Raw genomic sequence first — 8,689 nt, 5'->3', positions numbered from 1 at the left:
TATATATATATATATATAATTCTTACCTCTAAGTGGCATTTTATCGCTGTTGGAATACTTTAATAAAATAAATCATTATCGTCAACCTCATCATAATCAAGATTATTATTATTTAATGATCCACAGGAATACAATTTGTGGTTCATGTGCGAAGATCAAACCGGACAGTATAATTAGAATTTTAATCACTTTAAACATTAATTTTATGAGTTAAATTTATTTTTAATAAGCAATCTTAATATTCTTTTTTAGAATCATAACAATAACAGTAAATATCATCGAAATCAAAACATTTGTAATCTTCTTTATCCACGTAAATAACACATTTTACTCATTCGCTCTTCTTCGTTTCCAAAACAAATGTTTAACCTCATGCTCCAGTGATTCATATTGAATTAAAAATCATTATCATCATCATCATCATCATCATCATCATCATCATCATCATCATCATCATCATCATCACCATTATTATTATTATTATTATTATTATTATTATTATTATTATTATTATTATTATTATTATTATTATTATTATTATTTATTTATTTAGGCACAAAACACATGCACCAAGGATTGTCAATAGCAAACATATCCCTGTTGTAGTCACCTTCTTGTAGGTGACAATCCCTTACACAAGACAAACATACACACACACACACACACACGATGTTTTACACAAACTAAATCTCAGTATGAGGATTAAGGAGTGGAGTCGTTTGATCGTGAGACAGATATTAACCTCCAAATCTGTAATCCCCTACCTCGTCATGTTAAATATGACTCTGTTATTGAAATTTGAATAAGTAACTGCATTGTCAATATCCCCTTCTGGCATTTCCCATATTTTCCTCATATTCTCGAATATCCGCATTTGACCGCGAAATATTTTGAGTACTGTACACACATATTGTGCGAGTATACGCAACCGAGGTTATGCACAGTAACGGAAGATGATGATGATGATGATGATGATGATGAGTATGTAGTTTCAAGATACTGAAAACAAGTGCAAGATGATAGATATTTAAAAAAAAAAAAAGAAAAAGAAAAAGAACAATTATTTCTTTACCAATATTAAATTATTATAAGGTTTTGCAATATTTTAATTTAAAGGGAAATTACTTATTCTGATGAATATTTAAACATTTTATTTATTTATTTGTGACACTTCACCTTTGTATCGGTGGCACTCACAGTCGGTGCGGTCTTACAGAATACACAAAGGGAAAGGAGAGAAGAATCTTAACATTAACAATCAATGCTTAACTAAATACTTAAAACTTATTATTAAGTGTCATTAAATATTTATAATTCTAAAGAAAAGCACCAAAACTGCAATAGAACAGTTTAAACAAAATAAGCAAAATGAAATAAAAAAGAAATATACTGCATGCAAATGAATATATCTAAAGCCTACCCATGTACACTTCCCATAAATAAATATTTACATATATATACATACATACGTACACACATACACCCATACATATATTATATATGTATGTATATATATATATATATATATATATATATATATATACATATATATATATATACATACATACATATACATACAAACATACACACACACATACACCCACACACACGTACACATACACATATGCACCCATACACACCTACACACCGAAAGATCTCAATGGTCTAATGGTATGATACTCGCCTTATATCAAGAGGGTGCAGGTTCGCATCCCGGCAGAGACATTTTTCCAAGCAACTGAAAATAGGAAACTTTCTGTTGAAGGGCTATGTTTGATACGTTTATAACACCATGTCCCTATTCGAGTACTGTTACTATTTATCTATTTGATAAATGAAATAAACAATTGATTTGAGCATAATATTTGAGGAATAGATAAACAAATGAATAATGGATTGCCTATGTATATTCACATCTTTTTGGTAAACATTTCATTTATTCATTCATTCATTCGTTCGTTCATTCATTTATTAGTCTTTCATCCATTTATTCATCCATTCATCCATCCATCCATTCATTCATTCATTCGTTTATTTATTCATTCCTTTTTACATCCCTCCATCCATTTGTTCGTACTCTCGTTCAACCAACCAATCGCTCGTTCATTTCCTCTATATCGAATTCCTTTATCCGCCACTGGCAGCTATTTATCTGTAGCAACCAATTGGCCTCCTATTGTATCTCCAACATGTAGGAGAGTAAGACAGGACTTGTACTTTTTATATAGTTGTATTAATTCTAAGTTTAATTGTTATTTTGTTTCGTTGTGGCACCTTAATGCCCCGTTTTGTCTTTAGGTTAAATTTTGTCATGTTAATATTTGAAAATATTTTTGTAGAGTGTCGTCGTCTCATAATTCTTGTATTTTAAAAATAATTGTTTATATATATTTTTAATTGTAGTTTCTCTCAATTTAAATGCAAAATTAATGAAATTCTTTAATTTACTTCCCTATTAAGTAATACTGCACATATAAATATATTTATTATTCATTGTTAAATCATTATTACCTTATGTTTAACTTATTGTTTAGAATAAAGACTAAATAATGTATTCATCCATCGATGCATGCGTTCGTTCGTCCGTTCATTCTTCCACCCTTCCGCCCGTCCGTTCGTTCGTTCATTCGCTCGTTCGTTCGTTCATTCATTCAGTCATTCATTCAGTAATTCGTCCGTACGTTCGTTCCTTCATTCATTCACTCACTCACTCATTCACTCATCTATTATATTATTATATATGATATGCTTTTATTCATTCATTCGTTCATTCATTCATTCATGTAATCATCAATACACCTTGAATTCCGCTTAATTTATTCATTCGCTCAATCTGCAATTTAATTCACTGTTCAAAATCGCTTTTGGTTCACGCTGCCATAATCAAATCAATCTAATCGTCCTTAATCCTTATACAGTAGTTGCGTTTATATGTTTTTAATGCACTTTCCCTTAAGTTGCCTATTCGTTATATATTGCCCACCATCCGAATATTATCTCCATAAGTAAAGGGTTCCATTAACGTTGTAATTTGATATCTAATAACTGTATTAATCGGGTGGCTTTTCGATGCATTAAGGTTACAGTATATCAATTTTCCCTTGTATACTTAGAGCTCCGAAACCAGAAACATAAAAATATTCGAAAATTTATCTGTATTTCTGCCACCTAAACCAAATATAAGATTTTTTTTTCTTTCTTTTTGATAATTTGTTTTTGTGTAACCAGTGTAATATATGTTAACAACAACGTTTCAGATGAACTTCGTCTATCCTTTATCAAGCACTGACTTTTAATGCTGGTCAATTACACCGCTATATAGGCCTACGAGGTGTGATCGGGGTGGCGCCAGTGGGGACAGCCCCTCCATCGGGGAGTGGTGGCCCCACTGTCGGGGAGAAAAAGCACAATTCGTCAGGGAAAAAAATTATATGTATTTTTTTTAATTAGTAGACTCTAAAATCGATTATAAGCCTTTGAAATCCCTAAATTGTTAAATATTCCGGGGCTTCGCTCTCTGGACCACTTCCGAAGCCTTTTAATCGGAGCTCGACCACGCCCACATTGCTTTCGTCAGGGAAATCTGACCCCTTGTAGGAGCATCGCCCCCCCTCAACTGGGACCTGCCCCCTCCCCTCCCCTGTCGGGCAAGTCCTGGCGTTACCCCCTCCCTCAATCGGTAGGCGAGTTTTCTTGGTCTTTGACCGGCGCCCGTTACTGACGGTCTTGGTATCAACAGGTTACCATAAAGGTGAGATAATTCGCATAAGCCAGTGTCCCCGTTCATGATTTGCATTCTTCAAAACAAATATATTGTTTTTTATCCAATTTGTTATAATTAGTTAATAGGTGTCCTATTACCATCACCGTTTGGATGGTGAAGGCGGTCACAATATATACATATTTGTAAATACAAATGAATTGTATGGCTTAATTTGTATAAACCATTTTGATAAAGTTTTTCCATGCTATAGTTAGATGTGCAGAGATCAGAAAATATCAATTATTATTTCAGTATCTGAAATTTTATAATTTCATTTATCTTGTATTCATAATTACTGGTAGTAAAATCAATCGTATTGCTTTGAAATAATTTTCAATTTAGGGAGCAATTGCAATTTATTATTTGGCAATATTTTAATATCTTATGGCAATGCAATGTTTTATAATTTTTTTTTTGTTTATATTCCTGTAATTGAATTTTGAATTTAAAAAAAAACATGAATTAATAAATTAAATAATAAATACGGTACATTTCTAATGTGTTTGCATACTGTACACTTTAAAATTCCTGCCAGAAAATTTAATGAATTTTGTAGTAAAACTAAAAAGTTTGTAAATCATTTGAAATTTTAACAAAATATTAATTTTTAATCTGTGAAAGTTTATAAATTGTTTTTAAACGAGCAATTCAAAGTTTTTATTTAATTATGTTTTCTTTAATATTTTTTTCTTCTTTAAGTCAAACTAAATATTTCCGTCCATTTATAGAGGCCCACACTGTTGAATAATTCGTTGGCTCACTAGTGAGAAATTAATGCATACGTCTTAGCACTGGGTAAAATACATAGGATGCAATACTTTATATATTATTTTATAAGATTAAAAATATATCATATTTAAACTCTTTTTGTTTTAAATGAGCAGATTTTAATACGTCGCATTACTCGTTTGCCTTCTGCGATTCGGCTTGATTGCTACAAGCATCCGTCAATAGCGCACTGCTTTTCGGATTAGGCGTGCAATTCAGTCCATGTCCATGTTAAAGAACGCAATATACACTCTAGGAAAAGGTATAAGAGACAGTATATATATTTATGATTAGATACATCTAAAATTTGCAATATGTCGAACTTGATGGCAAAGAGCAGTGTGATGCCATTGCAGAAGTCCTACCAGATGTATAAACTGAAAGTAATATGGATGTAACGAATGAATCCGGACTGAAAGTTTTCTGCTGTAGAAAGTAAAGAACTTTAAAATCTAATTGGTGGCGCTGTCATAAGTTTTGAAATTGTCAGACAATTATCATTGACGGTGGAGATTTTACTGATAGAGTATTGATAGTAAAATAATTAATAATAAACATTTTTATTCTTATCAATATCTTAATCATCGTCATTATCATTGTCGTTGTCCTCATCATTCTTATAATCTTCATCGTCATAATCATCATCATCACTCAATAATACTAGTAACAAAAATAATAATAATAATTATTGTTACCATCATCATTATTATAATCCGTGTAGTCCTATTATTATTATTATTATTAATTATCATGAATAACTGCACATTATTATTGTTGGAGTGATTTGCCCTACCTGATATACCTTATAGAAAACTAAGTACGTCCCCAAATACTTGCGAAAAAATTCGCAAGTGATGCAGATATCCAACCCACAACCTAGATAACTAGCCTGGCGCCGTAACCACTAGACTAGAGAGCTTGCGCTTAGTGACTAGTGTTGAATCCGGTCACCAAGTAGAAGCGGGTACTGCAGATGCTATTTCGATGTGAGTTTGAGTCAGGAAAAATGTTTTGCCATACCTGACGTGTTATCGTACCGAATACTCAGTACGTCCCCTAATACTTAAAAAAAAATCGCAAGTAATTCGGGTGGGAATCGAACCCATTACAAATTAATAGCCTGGCGCTATAACCACTAAATTACCGAGCTAGCGCTTAATAACTAGTGTTGAATTCGATTCAACAAGTAACAGCGGGTACTGCAAAAATGTCATTACGATGTGAGTTTGCGTCAGGAAAAACATCACTCCTAAGATATTTTTTCTGACGCAAACTCACATCGAAGTTATTGTTATTGTGATTAACACATTTTTTATATGCCTACCGTATGTACAATATTTGCGACAATGTCTCTCCGTGAATAATTAATAATAATTATTATTAATACTACTACACTCTACTACTACTGATGATAGAATATTAGGCCTTGTGTAATGTACTTTCTAGCCAAATTATTGATGAACATAAATTATGTTCGATTTTTACATTTTCCACGAAAGGGATGTGATACATGAGGTTCGACGCATGGATTAATTAAGCCAGGATTGATATATCTTTACATTTTTACGATGATTTACTGTTTAATTTCCGCAGGAAAACATAACTACATGCGTCAGCAGAACAGAACGTCATACGAGTTTCTATTTACTGTTGAATTCAATAAGCCCCTCCCCTAGGATGTATCTAAAGGTCCAACAAAACGACAGTTTAAAAGCATATGCAGACGACAGTACCTAGAACACGCGAGCGTTGCTGGCCCTGTTCTGATTGGTTGTAGATAAGCTTGCTTGACACCCCGGAAGGGCCCATTACAAAACAAAATGAGTTTATGAATTACTGTCATGCTTTTATAGGCCTAATGAATTAAAAGTTTCTAGTTCTACTTTCTATTTTAATAGAAGTGATGTTTAGCCCTACCTGACGTGTTATCGTACTGAATGCTCAGTTCTCAAAATTACTTGCGAGAAAATCTCGCAAGTAGTGATTCGAGTAGGATTCGAACGGCGACCTCTAGAAACTAGCCTGGTGTCATAACCGCTAGCCCATCGAGCTTGTACATAGTGTTCTAGTGTTGTATCCGATCCACAAATAGCAGTGGGTTCTACTGCAATTCTATTTCGTTGATGTTTTTGCGTCCAAATGCGCGATGTTTTAAGCGCCTTGAAATCTTTGGTAAAACGAGCTATATAAATTTATATATTATTTATTAATTTATTATAAAAAATAATTATGAATTATTTATATCACGTACTAGACTCTGTTCCGCAAGTATATGGGAACGTACTGAGCATTCAGTACGATAACACGTTTAGTTTAGTTAATTTTTAGTTTGTTTATTTAGTTTAACTTAAGTCTGGCACTCACAGCTCACGACGGTCGTCAGCCGAGGCGATTCTATGTAGAACGCAACGCCACGGCGCACGCGCAAACGGATCGTTTTTAATGATGATCCGGCCAGACTACTGCCACCGAAAATCAGCAGACGGCGTTGCGTCATCTAGCGTCCACATGGAGCGGAGTTGGATTCGTCGCCACGACCGCCGTACGACGCAGTGTGTGCCCTGCTTTAGTCTTGTATTTTGTTAGTTGATCTTAACCATGGAGTACCGGTTTGGACTCATTACTCAGTTTATTGGGCAACAGAACGTATAGTCAGAGGGTATTGGATTACAATATTTTTCTATTGGACACATTTTTTTCTATTAAAAATCCATTTTGTTAAAATTTATTGTATGGTATCATGTTTTTCATGCAATTTGCTCTATTATTTACATATTATAAAATACATTAAGAAAACCACGTGCTATGATGAAGTATTTACCAGCAGCTAGGTCTATCAGCAGTCGGCTATTTTGGTTTTGTGGAGTTTAGTTAATCTAGTACATTTAGTTACAGTTTAATGTATATATTTAATAATAAATATATAATGTCCTTGTCTGCTTCGTGTATATATTTGACCTAACTATAGGTTATGCTGAATATACTAACTTATACGTAATTATCTGGCTTGCTAGTTATTAACCATCGGTTCTTTTACGCACGTACTTTATAGATTCACGATTCACTGTCATTATTTACGTGTGGTATATTAACGCTTTCTTTAAATAATCTTGAATATTAAAATAAAGTATATATAATCTGATAATAAATAAAGTATATATATAAAGTATATATATATATATAATATATATATATGAAAATGTTTTATCTCTATTATAGAGGGCCGTATACAATATATTGAACACTTGCATTTTATTAATGTTATTTTGAAGACAGCATCTGTGTGACCACCTTAAACAAGAATTAATTAAAAAAAATATAGGCCTTGGCCAACATTTTGTGTTTATTCGTAGCGTTATTTGTTCCCTTAAGTGAATTGTATGCGGGTAACTGAACAATAGAATGATTATGACGTACTCCATGATCAAACAAAGGCTTCAAATAACACGAAAAGTAATGGTTAGGCCTACTAATAAAAAAGACATGTTTAGTCCGCTGCATTATGGCAAAAAAAAACAAAAAACAAAAACAAAAAAAAAAACAAAAAAAAAAATAAATAAAACACTCACGGCAACTAATTAGCACGAATGCCTTTGTCAGAAACGTGGAACAGAAGCGATAGACATCTACTACTACTGTAATGATTACATATAATTAAAGCGGGAAGCTGTATCGAATCTCAGGAATAATGTTTACACTGCTTTTATGAAAGGCGCCCGCCAGCATTACTCTTGCTTCAATCCTATAAGTTACAAATCTGTAGAGGGCGCATTTGAAGTAATAATGTCTACGGCTCTGATTAATATTAGGGAGCTTTTGATTTGTGCGACGAGACGACGCGACGCTAGAACGGAATTACTCATGCCTAACCGACCTACCTGGCGTCCTACGTTTTCGGCATACGAACGTAGATTTGGTCAAATTGCGTTCCAGAATCTACTCGACGAGATGACCTTAACGTTCTCGCATGCGCAGATGACTTTTATTGACGTCATTACGTTCTACGTCTTACCGTCGTCGTAAATAATAATAATAATAATAAGATTTATTAAGCGCACATCTCCACTAAAGTGCTCAAGGCGCTTGTGAAAACCATGAAAAAGCTTATCCTTTTAAACTAAAGGCTACCAGAAAAACGACCATAACCCACATCACTGC

This window comes from Anneissia japonica, unplaced genomic scaffold (genome assembly GCF_011630105.1).
Source record: "Anneissia japonica isolate Jap-2015-1 unplaced genomic scaffold, ASM1163010v1 scaffold287920_len488460_cov166, whole genome shotgun sequence".
NCBI classification, from domain to species: Eukaryota; Metazoa; Echinodermata; class Crinoidea; order Comatulida; family Comatulidae; genus Anneissia; species Anneissia japonica.
This window is presented reverse-complemented; position numbering follows the sequence as displayed.